The sequence below is a fragment of the Glycine soja genome, chromosome 8, assembly GCF_004193775.1.
Source record: "Glycine soja cultivar W05 chromosome 8, ASM419377v2, whole genome shotgun sequence".
NCBI lineage: Eukaryota > Viridiplantae > Streptophyta > Magnoliopsida > Fabales > Fabaceae > Glycine > Glycine soja.
Genome location: NC_041009.1, coordinates 21,292,609 through 21,309,649, shown reverse-complemented (window position 1 = coordinate 21,309,649; position 17,041 = coordinate 21,292,609). Strand labels below are relative to the sequence as shown.

The 17,041-nt window shown below is 31.7% G+C and overlaps 1 pseudogene; it reads left to right on the top strand.

Annotated features, from left to right (window-relative positions):
- Nucleotides 1–11,469: 11,469 nt before the first annotated feature.
- On the top strand, nt 11,470–15,124 carry LOC114424015 (annotated as a pseudogene).
- The last annotated feature ends 1,917 nt before the right edge of the window (nt 15,125–17,041 follow it).

Below are 17,041 nucleotides of genomic sequence, written 5' to 3'. Positions count from 1 at the left end.
TTGATGAGATCATGGTCAAGCTAACTCCATTATCCCATGAAGAAAATGATTACTCTGATCAAGAATGGATTATCTCATGTGATATTTTCTCATGACAAGGTCATCTTAAAAGTTTGTGTGTATCTCTCTCTTCATAAATTAAATAGGTGGAATCAAAAAATGTCTGAAAAGAGAGCTATTCACAAGTTTTTCACTATTTTACATGAGAAACCATTTCTATTCCATTTGCCTCTTACTAGTTTATGGAGATTCTTTTATCATATAAGATGGCTTATATGCTAAGGACACTTGTAAGTTGTCACATTGATTAGGCATTTTGACTTTTCATTGGTGAAAGTATCTTCATATGTTTTTTTGGTTGGCCCCAAAATGCTTTTTGATTCTCAAACTTAAAAACATTATTCAAGCTTCTGACTATAAGTACGACACATGAAATGCAGTTGCATATATGTTACCACACTATAAGATGTTACTTTGTTCAGATGCTTGTTTAGGCTCTTGAAAAGTCTCCGTTTTTCATTTATTTTAATGGAATTTTCAGTTGAACGCTAGGAATAAATCTGCAGCCGCAGAATGCTATACAAGAACAGAGGTTTGTCTGGAAGGTAGTACTTGATGCACTGCTATTTGCCAGTACAAACTCTCACAGGCTTGACATGTTTGCTCTTTGTTTATTTGTGCATGTATTAAACAACTCTTGTTGACTTTGGTATCAGTATTTGGTATCAGTATTTTAAAAAGAGAACACAGTCCTAACATATAACTAATTAACATGGTCTAAACAGTCTCACAATATATTTAACTTCTTATTTTCCTGGGAAGGATTATATTATGGATTTAGCTCTAGTGTTTGCTATAAGTATTTTAGAAAGAGAATTGGCATAATTTAAAGGAATATTGGTTGTGTGAACTGGCATTAATTTCAATAAAAAAACATTTGCAAGAGAAAATACTAAAATTCGATCCACCATTTTCTTTTCTTCTCCTTCCCTTTTCTACTTGGTTCTTTTTTTTTTGTCATTGTTTGTAAACTAAATATTTTTTCAGCATTTATTTGGTAAAACTAGAGTGTGAACTTGTCCATGCATGGTTATTTTTTGGGGGAGGGTGGAGTAATTTTTTGTTTGCATGTAAAAGCATATAAACATGCGCAAAATGTATTATTTTTGGTAAAATTACAGTAGGATGAGTTATCACAATGTTCTGTTAGCATTATCTTAAAATAATTTTCAATGGAACTACTTAATGCGAGCTTTACATGATTAAATTGATCTAGTTTAGCATGTAACTATTGTTATTCAATTGGATTGGATTGTCTTTAGCAAATGTTTAAAACGTAAAACTAATTGGAACAAATTGATATCTAGATAAAGGTCCTATCTACTTAGTTCCTTGGACTTGCACTATCTCATATTTTCAACTATTGCATTTATATCTATTGTAATAGAAAAAAATTACAGAACTTATGGATGACATTCGTGAGAATGTCTCTGTGTTGACACTGCTTGCTGGATATGATTGTAAATTCATTTGCTCATATGATATCAACTAAGCCTGTTGATCGATATACAAGACCAGAATTTACAGGTAAGGAAATTGATCATTTCTATAAAAAAAATTGTATATCAGTAAGAAATTTCTTTATTGGTATTTTTTATTTGATAGAGAATGGGCCATTGGCAATTGATTCTGGTAGACACCCAATCCTGGAGAGCATACACAATGACTTCGTTGTAAGTAATGAGTATATCCAATAGTCATTATACCATACCCCCACTTGATGACACTCTTCTCACCTAGAAGGATTAGGCACTTATTTTTGGCAGTAATTAATCTTATGCATTGCAGGCCAATAATATATTTCTGACTGAAGCCTTGAATATGGCGATTGTGATGGGCCCCAATATGTAAGGAATTTATGTTACATGTCTTAGGTGTACTGTTAAATAAAGGAAGATAGAGGACAATAAAATTCCTTAAGAGCTTACCTAGCCTATAAAACGACCTATTCATGAATCGTGACCAAATGCTTCTAGCAAGAATAAGGAAACAATTATAGACATACTAGTGATGTGCAAATGTAAATCTCACAATTATGAACCAAAAGCAAAACGGATTCCAAACGGTTTTACTTAATGAGTTTGTCACTTCGAAAAATCTGGCGAACTATAAAAGCTGAAGCTAGACTGACTTATGTGACAAAGCCTGTCAGGTGTATTTTCCTTTAAACAATGTCGTAAGTAGCTGGCATGGCATCAATATTATAATTATTAGGTCTTTCTCACATAAAGTTTATACAGGTGAATTATTTATGAACTATAGCAAAGCTTACTTTCTTTTTGGATGGATATCTGTTTAAATGAAGAATATCAAATTTGATATTTATTTTCCATATTCCATTCCCCCAAGAGTGGAAAGAGTACTTACCTTCAACAAGTGTGTCTCATAGTTATTCTTGCTCAAGTTGGGTGCTATGTTCCTGCTCGTTTCTCAACTGTAAGGGTAGTTGATCGTATGTTTACAAGGATGGGTGCAGTTGATAATCTTGAATCCAACTCTAGCACGGTAAAATTTCTAAACACCTGCATTGAGACTATTTGATCCTGATTTATTGATAACAGATGTATTCGCCTAGCTTGGATTAGAATAATATACCCCGAAACCTGACTTGTGGTTAAGGTATGCTAGTAGAATATCTTAGCTTTCATGTTAAATTCCAGCAATAATATCGTCAGCCATGTAATCATTTGGTAGCAATAATATCGTCAGCCAATCTCATTATTATCTATTTAATTTTAGTATACAAAAACACATTCTAATTTTAGTTGAATCATGACGCAATTAAGGATTTAGAAGTCACTCTGTAATAATTTGATCATTTTATCATCTCCATTTCTACAGTATGTGTTTATTTTAATTTTGCACCTATATTGTTAGGTAGCACCTTTTCTCCCTCTATTCTTCATTAGATAAAGTTTATGAGTATGGAATTTCTACATTATAAAGATCGGGATTTAGGAAATAATTTGAATCCAATTAATTTTGTGATTAACACTTCTTTGCCCCTCTGGTAATCAACAATTGTTAGATATTTTTCAAGACTTATTTTTGGACACTCTTCATTTGTTTGTGTAATCATTGGGGGCATGTCCTTTAAGGTGATTGTGATTTGTTGGTTAGTTATACCAGTATAATGACAATATAACTACCAAGAATGTGGATATAAATTTTAGCATGCATCATTTGTGCAAATTATTATCTGCAATATTGTGTTTCAAAATGCCTTATTATCTGCAATATTGTGTTTCAAAATGCCAGCAAAAAGAGGAAAAAATTAAAAATTATTGGAAACTTGAAATTACCTCCATTATATTTTGTTGTTAGAATTTGGAAGTGGCATGTGCCATTACTACATCATAGTAATTTCCTATTTTCTCTTTTAGAGATCTGAGCTCCAACATGTTATCAGGTTCAATCCCATATTCATTTCAGGATTTGGGAAATCTAAATTACTTGTAAGTGTGTATTTTCATTTTCCAGCAAGAAGATTAACCGATAGGATGTGAATGTTTATATTAATTTGATCTCAAGAATGTTGGTTGCTTTTTCTCAACTTATTTTTTTCCTGATATAATGAGACATATATTCATGATGGATGCAGGTTTCTGACTAACAATTCTCTAAGTGGACCAATTCCTGATTGGATACTGAGCATAAAAAAACATATGTAAGCATATCTCTTTAGTTAGCACTCATTGAATTATGCTTTCCAATCTCTTTGCATTTGTAACTATTAGTCATATCCCAAAGGAAATTCTAGCAACAGTTTACCCACAAAAACCAAGCATTCGTCTCCAACTACAGTAACAACTAGAGCTACTAAAATTGGTCCGGTCCGATGGCTGATGTGCCTGGCTGGACTCTCTCAAAATTGAGTTCCAAAAAGAACTAGGTCAATTTGGCCTGCTTCAATAGGCCATTGACATGTTGGGGAAGTATTATAAATATATACTTTTTAAATTTGATATAATTTTGATAAAAAAAGTAAAGTGGGCCAGTTTGGTCTGACCCGATAGGCCAGGCTAGGAAATGTATAACCCAAAAAGAATTCGGGCGGGCTCAACCTGGCCTGATTTTCACACATTGGCCCACTAGGCCGGGTTAGATGACCCATTTTGACAACTCTAATGGAACATGTATTGATGCAAGCTCCATTGGAGCTATCCAATGCCCTTGCGGGGTAGGATTGCATCATGTATATCCCGTTGTATTAGAGTATTTACTCTAATACCCTGCCATAACATATTTCCCCGAATACTGCCTCAGTTTCCAGGGCCCTCTAAGCTTGATTTACAATGAAGGGAACTTGGTTATAGTTTTTCATCTTTCATATGTTAAAAGTCTGGAAAAAGCTCATATCCATTGGAAGAAAAATAATGAAGTATTTATTGTCCTATTGTTATTTGTTAAAAATCATTTTTTTTCTAACCACATTTTTCTCCTTCATTATTTTCATGTAATGTTTTACTCTTGTAATCCCCTCAATTATCCCACTTCCTTTTTTTTTATTTAATATTTTTTAGTACATAACCTAGTGTTAGAAAAAAAAATTTCGGCATAAATTTAGAAATTTCTATACTACTGCCTGCTTTTTGGTTGGCTTTATTGTGAGCCTCTTACTTTGATAACCAATTGGCTTTATTGTTCTCATTTTGTTGCCTTTCCCAAGTGTTTTGTTTCTGTCTGATTGTAGTTGCAAGTCATTGTTTCTAAGCCCCCATTAGAAGCTGTAGTTTATAGAATCATTATGTTTTTAAGTGGCCTTTTATGTGTATTTATTTTGTTAAAATTATTTGATTAGGTGGAATAGGAGGAAAAAGTGGAAAAGAGAGAATGATTGTCAATAATATTAGATCTTGTTGGAAAAATTGTAAATGATCTAGATAGGTTAATAATATTTTTATGCTTTAACGGTTCAGATGTTTTGGATGTCCAGTCTTGGGTGTATATTAAGATGTCTCATATTGGCTAGAAATATGGCCAAAATACTCCTTATAAGGCTGCTACAATCCCCCCTCCCCCTTGAGCTACTTATTTCTAATAGATTAAAATAGTCACACTTTGTTTATTGTTGAAATTAAGGTTATATTTGATTCCTTGTTTTAGTTTTGTTATCTTTAAGTAGCACTCTTGATACTGGTTGCGAATGAATAGATTTATCCTTCCCTAATTTTTGAAAAACTCAGTTATGAATAGTTATTGTTACTTTCTGTACTAGGTCCTAAATAAATACAGATGGCATGAATCATTGAAGTCTGAAATTATATACAGTAAGTGCCCATTTTGAATATTATTGAGTACAATGGCAACCTTTCTTCATTACAGGTTAAAATCAACAAGCTAACCTCATTCTTTTTTCCTCCTTTTGGACTATATATTGTTTGATACCTTTTCTGTCTATCACGTGCATCTTCTATTGGTTCATCTGCCAATTCAAAATTTCTTGCTGATTTTTCATCTTCTGTTGGGAAGAAATCATTGCAACATTTTGATTCAAAAGAGTCTGATCCCGAAGAAATTTGAAGGCCTTTGCACTTACATTATATTTCCTTGAAAAGTTTTACATCTTTTCTGCAAGATGCATGATTTGTTGAAATTATGTTTATTATTTAATTCAATAATTTATTATGCCTTGGCAGTGGGGCTGCTGGAATGCTAGCGAAGAATTGAAGAATCCTTCTGTTAGGATTATATTCCCCACTATTGAAAGAGTGAAGAATGCTTATAATGGGATTTTGCCTTCAAGATATATTCTTTGCTTCACAAAGGTAATATGATTTTCTTATCAGCTTTTAATGAATAAATTAGATGTGTCAGGGAATATATATATATATATATATATAAAGCTAGATTCTTGGGTACCCTTTATTTTTGTGATTATGCTGGTTCCCTTAGTAGGTTGTGGTCAATATTTTGTCAAATGTCTCACTTAATTGAAATAAGAAAACAAAAATACTGTATTATATTTATATTTTCAAATAACAAATAAGCAGATATTGACCATTAACTGTTTAGGTGTTATCACCAGTACCCTCGTTATTAAAAAAAGGGTTCCAGACAAATGTCTTTTAAGACAATTCTGCATGATGGAGACAAGGACAAATTCGAGTCCTCATTTGAGTTTTTAAAGTAACAGGATCACATGGAGAGAGAGGCACACGCTCTTGCAAAGATTGCATGGGACAATTTGTAGGTCCCTATTTAGGATGAGTCCATCTCTCTTAACATGTGGAAAACACATTTTCAAAGGGTTATTTTAGAGGAAAATATCGAGTCAGCAAATACCCCCCAAAAGCCATTTCAATTTAAAAAACAAATTTGTTTGTTAGTTTTGAAATCTTTTTGGCATCACAGATGTGAATCTCATTTAGCTTGTGACTCTTGTATTAGTATTGAAATTTAATTTTAGAAATTCTTTTCAAAATTATCTTAGGAAGGTGAAGTTTTGACATTGTACATAGATGTAATTATGTGGACAATGCATAGCTGATTCTCTACTTTTGGACAGAAAACATGGCAAAGGTTGAAGACTTCAAATATACTTCATGATGCCATCCCTCATACACATGAAAGAATAGGTCATCCAATGCATATCAAGGTAACTAACTTTATACTAATTTATATTTTATACTCATGTATGTATTCTTGTTATGGAAACTATACTCAAAAGTTAGTTGTTGTATTTTTAGGGACACGCTACCAAAAAAACATGGTAAAATGTGCAAAAAAAAACTTAGTAGTAAAATTCACAAAATGAAGATAATTGGGTAGTAAAATGTGTAATTAAGCTTTATTTATTTTCGTTTAGTTACATGGAGTGTAATATTTAATATGCTAGTTCTTTTACTACTGCTGTAATAATTATCAATGTTCTGGAGGCTCCCCACCATTTTTTGTCCTATATTGTAAGTGCACATGTTCTGTGTTTTTCTCTCCGAACACGATACTCATGTTTCTAAGGAAAAAGAAAGTATCCAAATTTGTCTGTAGGATGAGAAATTTACTGCCTCTGGTGCAAAGTGCAAACTCTTTTTTTCCCCACCTTTTTTAAGGTTCTATCTCCTTTCTATACCACCATGCATAACTGTTTTAATTGTCTTTTTACTCAGATACTAGGGAAAGCATTGGGTGGAGGAGTTATACCAGTTAGTGCAGTTCTTGCAAACAAAGATGTGATGCTTTGTATACAACCGGGACAGCATGGAAGGTTTCATTTTATTATAAATTTTTAATTTATTTTAGTCTGCTCCTTTTGTTTAGCATTTTCTTGTCTGTAGTTGTCAAACTTCTGGATTATGACAGACATCTGTTTTCATCCTTAAAGCCTTTTATTTGTCAGATCATGTGAAGAGACAAAACTCTCCTTTCTGTTGGAACCTGGAATCTTATAGTATATAGTTTGTTTTAGGCTTAAATGCAATTTTGGTCCCTCTATTTTAAAATAGAAATATTAAGTCCCTCTGTTTTAAAAAAATTCACAACTTTAGTCCTCTATTTCAAAATAAAAACATTTGGCCGGCCTATTTTATAAAATTTATAATTTTAGTCAAATTCTCAATTTTGCCTACGTTTTTATTTTATTTTGATGTAATTGAATCCTAGACCTAACATATTCATTCAAGATATCATCAAAAAATTATTTGATTAATTATAATGTAAGAAATAAATGAAACAAAACGTAAATAAAATTGAAGATTGTACCAAAATTGGTAATTTTTTTAAAAAAAAAAATATGAGGATCAAAATTGTGAATTTCCTAAAATAAAAGGACCAAATGTCTTTATTTTGAAATATTGGGACTAAAATTGCAGGTTTTTTAAAACAGGGGGACCAAATGTCTCTTTTAAAATGGAAGGATCAAAATTGCGGATTGAGCAAAATAGGGGGACCAAAACTGCATTTAAGCCTTTGTTTTATTTTGGGTTAGGGATGTTAGTTCTGTTCAAGTTGATAGGATCATGGGACAAAATTAGACTACTCCATTTGCAAAAGCTATCTGTGAACAGAACCATTTATATTTCCAAAAGAGAAACAATTGACTGAGATGAGAATATTTACTGCACCGTAAATTCCCATAAATGATTCTTTGGAATTTGTAGCTGATGATACTTACAAACACTGGTTGGTCATTCATATTGTACTTATGTGTGCTCATAAGTTCTAATGGTAGGAAGTATCTGAAAATAAAGATAAATATTATTAGAATATTGGGATTATTATTGTGGTAGGATTCTTATACGTTCCATTGCTGCTGATAAAAAAAATGTTCCATTGCAAAGTCATTATGGATGTAAGCACCTACGTTCAGGACAGGAACTGTAGCATCACCAGCACATTAAATAATTAGCTATTTTTATTTCAATGCACTTAAAGAAAATATTTGATCCTTCAAGGATGGTAAAATCATTTCCTATTTGATGGAAGGTCTCCAGGCTGACGAACCTATTCAAGAGCCCTCGGTTTTCTTATTAAACTGAATTCTTCGTTTAAGAACTTTCAATTGCTATTTTTTTATAAAAAAATTCCATCCTTTGTGTACTCTGGAAATTTTGCTTTTTGTTTTGCATTCATTTCTTGTTTATGTAATTAGCCAATAATTTCATTTAGTACAATACAATTCAATGTTATTAAAGTATGAAAGCTAAGACTAATAATGCTGAAGCTTTCTTCTTCTCTGTTATTGTTCACAGTACCTTCGGTGGAAATCCACTGGCCAGTGCAGTTGCAATTGCCTCACTAGAAGTGATAAAAATTGAGAGACTCGTTGAGAGGTATCAAATGCATTGCCAAATCTTATATTGCCAATACATACTTATTATAATGCAGACTTGAATAGTTCAATCCAAGTCTTGACAAGTATATTTTATTCATTTCATCAGGCATCATCAGCATCTGAAATAAAAGCTTCAAAACTAAGGCCTGGGTTCTGGGAGTTAATAACTGTATTAAATATAATGTTATTCTTATATTGGGATAAATTTGTTTATTGATGATTGAGAATTTGTCTCCATGCTTCTTGTGCTTTTCAGAGAATTTTACAAATAAATCCCAATAGCTTAGATCAAATCCCATTAGGATGTTTTGTGTTAAGGACTTCTATTCATCATATATGTTGAATATTTGCACTTCCAACAGTACTTATTTTTATTTCAGATCCTATTCCTCACCCTTCCCGAAAAAGTAACCACAACTCTTTAGACCTAGCTTGATATTTGTATTTTCAGTCTGTGTATTTTCTAATTTTGCCCCATTTACTAGTTTCAGACCATGTTTACAAAGCTTCATAAGAACATGGTATTATAATTTTATTTTGAATCACATGAGTTACAACTGTGTCTGCGTGCAAAAAAGATTGAATGTTCCTTGAAGATACTAAATAATACAAGTTTTGGAGATCCTGAGGTACTTATTTGCTAACAAAATTTAAATGTACGGAATCAATAATTCTTTCTAAGCCCTTTAACTTTCTACTCAGTCCCCCCTCCACCCTTCAAAACTTGAGTTACAAAGCTTATGTTCATCAATTTATGTTCTAAAATTTTTTATTTGGCTTTTTACTAGTATTGAGTGTTTTTCCAGCTGTGTTGACTTGAATCCATTCAAACTTTAAATTTCCAAGTTTCAGTAAATGCTTTATTAATTTGGTTCATTTATTTTTTCTACTGTGAATTTTCTGAGATATTAATATATAAAATCTGCAAATGATGTATTACTATTGAACAGATCTGCCCAAATGGGAGAGGAGCTTGCTGGTCAGCTGCTTAAGATTCAGCAGCAATATCCAGACTACGTGAAGGAGGTACGGGGAAGAGGATTGTTCATTGGAGTGGAGTTTAACAGCAAAAATTTGTTCCCTGTATCTGGCTATGAGGTATGCAAAAAATTAAAGTATAGAGGAGTCCTTGCCAAGCCAACACATGATACAATTATACGCTTTACTCCCCCACTTTGCATAAGGTAAGTTATGAAAACAAGAAGCAATGTCTTAATATCAAGTTATCATTATATTATGTTAAAGTTCTGCCTCGTGGAAATTATTAGTTCATATCAGAATAATTATTGGAAATGAAAACTGGATTATTGTGTAGTCCAAATTTTACTAAAGCCAAACTATGATCAATAAAATAATCGAAAGACGTACATGGCAAACGATAAGTAGGAAAAACAATCTGCTGACAAGTAAAGAAAAAATTGGATTATTAGAATGGTTGAATTGAGGAGTGTCTGTGTTGTACACAAGCCAAACTATGATTATTAGTTATTTTCTGTTGATTCAGGCATGGTAGTATGGGACTACACTTTAAATTTGTTAAACAGTTGAAGTATAGGTTTGTCTCACCACAGCCAATCATTAGTACTTAATATTTTCAAATTTTATCAAGCAGAACCCAGTTTTTGTGATTTTCTTCAATCATCATTGTTAAGTTTCCTGGTTTCTTGATCATTCTTTGTTTGTTGAAAACCTGCTGTTAAATCTATGTACTATGATGATCGTCTTCCTCTCTTTCTGATAAATTAACCTTCTTATACCTTTCTCAATTGACACCTGAAAATTTTATCATTGATAGAACCTAGAAGGCTTGAAGGAGAATAGCTTAGGTTCAAATTTCAAGCTAGTCAAATCTAAGGTTAAAGAATATTTGTTACCTTTTTCTTTTCTCCTATAAATTTTTGTCATATAACGTATAGATGAAATTTATACTTTCAATTTTTTTGTGGATATTATAAAAAATGACCCACAATTCACACATCCTTCACTACCCATTCGTTGTGGCTTAGGTAGCTAGGTCTTCAGAAAACAAAAGAAAATATAATACCTCTCTTAAAGTACACATAAATGACATAAATCCTTTTTTTTCCTCATTTATATATATTCACACATCTCTCAGCAAACTAGGATCCTTTTTGTGTGCATATTTTCATTCTCAAACATTTCAAGTAGTGTCATTTAGCCCAAGTTGGTCTAATTTTATTTTTTTGGTTGGTTTAGTGTTTGATCCATTAGACATTTCACCCTATGGGCATGGGTATTTCATCCAAGCTTCAAACTGCTGGGTGTTCTTGTCAAGCTTTTTAAATAATTCTTGTCATCTTATTACTATTTGTTTTATTATTCTAATGGTTGACTATAAATGGGTTGTTAGGAGGGAAAATCTGCACTATCACCCGAGACTCTGTTGAAATACATAGATGAACTTCCATTGTGTGCAAGGTATTACGGGTTACAAATTTTTTTGTTCTAATTTAGATTTGCTTGACAATGAGTTTAGCCCTTGGTTAAAATTAATCTAGGAATGAAACAGTTCATCATCGAACTCAAAAAAGCATGGGTGTTGTTAAATAACTACTGTGGCGCTGCTATAGTACTCTTGCATTGTGGAATTCCTGGGGATCAGGACTGTTTCGGGCATGGGTGTTGTGGTTGCAGCTTGCATCCTGCAACCTTATGTCATCTCCAGCAAGTCTCTGGCTAATGCTAATTTAACTTTTTAAGTTAATATTATTCCAATTTTTATTTTCATGCAACTTAAATTTCAATACATGTATAATAATTGATATATCATGAATTTCAAACGATATATGAATATGACTAAATCTGCTATTTGCCTGCAACACTATCTGTTATATGATATACTGGGTTATTGGTTTTTCATTTTGTGTGATATGCCATTGATAACACTTCTATTGCTGGAACCTGTCTTCTTTTGGCATCTCTAGATCAAAGAGATCCCATTGTCTGTCTAGCCTGATTGTGAGGTCCTGTTGTGGTGTTGCTAGCCTTCTTTCTATGTGCTGCTGCTTGTGTTCTTTTCAGAACTGAAATGCACGACACTTTTACCTTGTTTTGCATGGCTCCTTGTCTGGTTGGATTGCCCTCTGGAATTTTTTATCTGAGTGAACTATTATTGATCATAAAAAGAAATGACATCAATGATCTATTTTTATTTGGGAATTTGCATCAGTCTTGTTGCTCTTGCCTCTTGGCAGTTGGCATAACTATCCTCTTTTCCTTTTATTAACTTATTATTCTCGTTAGATATTTGTAATTTGTATTTAAGGCTTTTCATTACACTTTCAGCAATATAACTAATAAATGTTTCTTAAATTGTGATTATTGAAACCATGGTTATCAGATTTTGCATGACCTGACCAGACCTGGTTTTATGCAAGATCCTATTGCTCCATTATACAATATAGAGATACCTGCAATTCATATCAGTACAGATGATTCTATGTGCAATTTAGTACCAAAGTTATAAATGCGTTCTGAATTGCTGTGTCTCAGAATTGAATCGAATCACATGAATTGTATAGAAATTTATACAATTATGATAACAATGATTGAAACATGTTTTATTGTTTATCTGTTTATAATATGAAGTTTATAAACTATTAGGATTATTAATTACGACTTATTTTGGTGCAATTATGAGTTTACAATAAGTTGGAATTATAAAATCACATTGTATGGTTTTGTTCTATTACTGCTAGATGAAGCTATTTTCTTGTTAGTGGTTCTGTTATTTCAAAAGGAAAGAGAATCCTCATTTGTTTTTTGGTTTTCCTTTATTAGTTCCCAACATTGGAAAGCAAGACTAAAGATTCCACCAGCTGATACTCGCTATAGGATAGAGGTATGGTCATGGAATAACATCATGTTATGCCTCAAGTTATTTGTTATGTGCATTTTGTGTTAATCATATATTTTCTTTGAGATCCTTAGAGCATTACACCTTACTTGTGATATTTCTAATTCCATACTTTTTTTTTTGCATATCCTTTAAGTATGGAGTCATTTTTTCACACATTATAAATGTTTAGTGAAGAACATTCTTGTCATAGAATTTAACTGGAATTTCATTGATTAGTCGTATAGCTACTTGAAAGGCATAAAATAATACCATCCATTTATTAGTCGTATAGCTACTATGATTATGGGTTTGTCATCATTAACTTTTATTTTATAATATATACCTGTTTATCTTGATCTGGTGCCTTTTTGCTCCTCAGGATGTAACGGCAACTAAAGGAAATGAGTTTGAGGATTACTTTTTGAAGCATGAGCTGCTCATGGGAATATATGAGAAGGGTTTTGAAAGGCCTTCTCCCATCCAAGAAGAAAGCATTCCGATTGCTCTTATTGTTAGTGACATTCTTGCTAGGGCTAAGAACGGAACTGGCAAAACAGCTGTATTTTGCATTCCTGCATTGGAAAAAATTGACCAGGACAATAATGTTATTCAAGGTTTGATGTCCTCATCTAGTCCTCTTGCCTTAAGCTTTTCACATGATTCTCAAAGCCTAGTTGAAAGAATAGTATTTAAAGATGTCTCAATTCCATAAGCATATCTGGTAGCCTGTTACTGATTGTAAGCAGTGTTCTATTAAAAAAAGAAAATGGGACTTGTGACTGGTAAGGCTCAGCTGGAGTTGTAGTAACAAGCCGAACTTTCAAGTTTGAAGGGCACATCAAGTTGGTTTTTGTCATAAAAAATGAACGATACTGAAACTATTACAACTTACATGTTGATTGTCTTTAGTTTCAGTCCTCACTTGGTACAACAAACCTGAGATATGACCCTACACAGAATTGAAGCAATATATATATGAAACAATGCTAAATTCAGAGTTTATTTGTCTTCTCTTTATTCTCTACTGGACATCTGGTTTTAATAAAAGCTCTATGTTTTAGTTATAAGATTTTGATATTCCCTTTAAATTAATGGGTATCTTGTTGATTCTCCTGAAAAGTTATTTTAGATGAAGATGAATTTTTGGATACTTGGATTTTATTGCAATAGCTGGAAATAGTTGATATATTTTTGGTGGCATTGTTGATTCATGATTCATTTCTGCATCATCTTCAGTTATTTCATGGTTGTGGACTTTTTGAATATGCATGATGATTGGCTTTACCCTTGCTTTGAATTGAATGTTTTCAATGTATTTTTCTGTAATGCAGTTGTTATACTGGTCCCAACCTGAGAATTGGCATTGCAAACTTCTCAAGTGTGCAAAGAGCTTGGAAAGCACTTGAAAATTCAAGTTATGGTTACAACAGGTGGTACCAGCCTGAAAGATGATATAATGTGCTTATATCAACCAGTTCATTTACTAGTTGGAACTCTAGGAAGAATATTAGATCTTGCCAAAAAAGGTGTTTGTATTCTGAAAGATTGTGCTATGCTTGTTATGGATGAGGTAAACACATTTCACCTTGAATTCACTCATTTATATAATTTGGTTGAGAATCTTGTACAGTTTGTAAAACATTTTCATATTTAAAGAAATTTAGGAAGTCAAAGGTAAGAAACATGATTATATCATATTCGACGAAGAAGATCTGATGGGCATTATGTTCTTTAATTTTTTTGTCCAATGTGCTAGGATTAGGAATTTGTATTTCTAAAGCAAATGCCTTTATTCATTGATTTCTCATTCATGTTTTAAATACAACTGAACATATTTTCTTTTCCATTATTTATGTATGTTCATTCTATGGCACTTTTAAGATTTATGTCTTTAGTAGTAACAGTTACTTATCAATCTGAGGCTTTTGATTGCATTTTGGGTTTGTCAGGCCGATAAGCTTCTGTCCCCAGAGTTTCAACCTTCTATAGAGCAGCTGATTCATTTTCTTCCTACAACTCGTCAAATCTTGATGTTTTCAGCAACATTTCCTGTTACTCTAAAGGATTTCAAGGATAGGTATCTTCAAAAACCTTATGTATTCGTGGAAGAGAGACAGAAAGTCCACTGTCTAAATACTCTTTTTTCTAAGGTTTGCTTTTTCTTTGTTTTCTAGATTTTCTTATATGCTGCCTTTGAAATATGATGATGCTGATGATGGGTTCTGTTTCAGCAGCAAATAAACCATTTTATCATCTTCTGCAATTTAGTAAATCGGGTTGAACTCCTTGCCAAGAAAATCACAGAACTTGGGTATTCATGTTTCTACATTCATGCAAAGATGTTGCAAGACCATCGTAACAGAGTGTTTCATGACTTCCGTAATGGCGCATGTCGAAATCTTGTTTGTACTGGTACGCTGCTGACACTTTAGCATCATATGAATTGGCACAATGAAGTTTTTTTCCCCTAGTTCTTGTGTTTTACATCGACTTGTTGGCAAAATTTATAGTGGAAATATGAAGAGCTTGACTTGTTGCCTTTGCTTGTTGTATAAAAGTAAAATAGAAATATATTCTTATTTCCTCATTGGTAGTATTTAAGTATGGCTACTGGTTATTCTTTTCATGGAACAGAAATTTTTTGAAGCCCGTTGAAGGCATGGGATTTGAGGATCTCTCTAAATATGGGTCATAACACATATTGAAAGATTATTTTAGTGATTATGTGGGGAATTCAGAATTATCCAAAAACCATATTTAAATGTCAAACCAGACACTGCATTCAAATAATAACCGTCTTTGGATGCAGTGTCTGGTTCGACTTTCAAAGTCGGTTATTACATAATAACCGTCTTTGAATTGTTCTAACTTTCAAAGACTGTTATTATAATAATCGTCGTAAAAAGCAGTTGCGTTTCAACAACATTATATACAATAACGATTTACAACCGTCATTAAAAGCACTTAATAACCGTCGTAAAAAGTAATTTTTCTAGTAGTGACTTTAGTAAATTTTAGGTTTTAAAGGAACAAAAATAAAAAATGTTGAAGAGACAAAAATGTGAATGTTGAAATTGATGTATGACCACACAAGTCTGGACGAGATATGAAATAACACTACGAGAACAGATATTAGTGTGACACAAATTAAGATAAAAAAAATAGTTAAGATAATTTGAGTATGTAAAAAAAAGTCATTTTAGTGACACTAGAGTAAAAAGAGTATATTGCTTGATTTTTATTCTTTTAAAAATGGGAAGAAGGTTAAGAAAAATCTTATGATGAATAAATGCATCAATCTTTAATGGAATGACGTTGTGTTATATATATATATAACATGTATGTTGTGTATTTTATATAACCCAATAGAAAGAGACTTTTTTGTTGTTATATCGCAGGAGGCCAGGAACTCTAAAATATTCTTATTTCTCAAATTTCATTTTTAAAGATAATGCCCTAAAAATGAAGAGTATTATCAAACAATCAATATAAAACCTCACGTATAAGGAACGATATTAACAACTTTATTTGACTCAAATTACGTTGAAAAACTTTTCAAAAAAATCATGTAGAAAATGTGCGTTGCACTAAACAAATATGTGAATAAAAACTAAGTTAAATTCTAGGTCCTCGTATTATTATTAAATTTTAAAATACATTTATAATTTTTTTAAAGAAAGTTCCTATAATATTTTTTAAAAAAATCAGTATATATTTACTTTATAATAAGCATTAAAACTTTTTTTGGTTAAAGTATAGAGATTAGAGAGACATGTTAAAAGATTGGAAAAATTATAAGATTTATTTGACAAATAACACAATCCAACACGTCTTTATAGTTTATTTGAATTGTCCAAAAAAAAAATTTAATTTAAGTCAATGATGGTTAACATATACATATATAGGGATGTTAATGGACTTCAGACCTATAAAGTTTATAGGATGGACGTGGGCGGCGGACACCATCTTTCTCTACTATCTTTTTATATCTGCATAAATATCTGTTAAATGAATATTAGCAATTTATTTATATTTCTTGTGAGTATCTGTAAATATATGTGCATATTAAATTTAATCATACTTTTTAGTTATGCAATAAATTAAGAAATTAGAAAAGTAAAATGTTCTATTGAAAAAATTAATAAATATGGAAGAATTTGATTTGATATAAAAGCTAAAAAGAAACATATATTACTCAAAAATCATATACGAGATTAATTATAAGAAAGGAAGTGTATACAGAGCTTATTTTATCCTAAAATTATAAGTATTTAAATTTATTATATATTTTAATTTTAATTTAAATATATAACATGTCATAAAAAAGATTTAAATATATAATGAAGCAG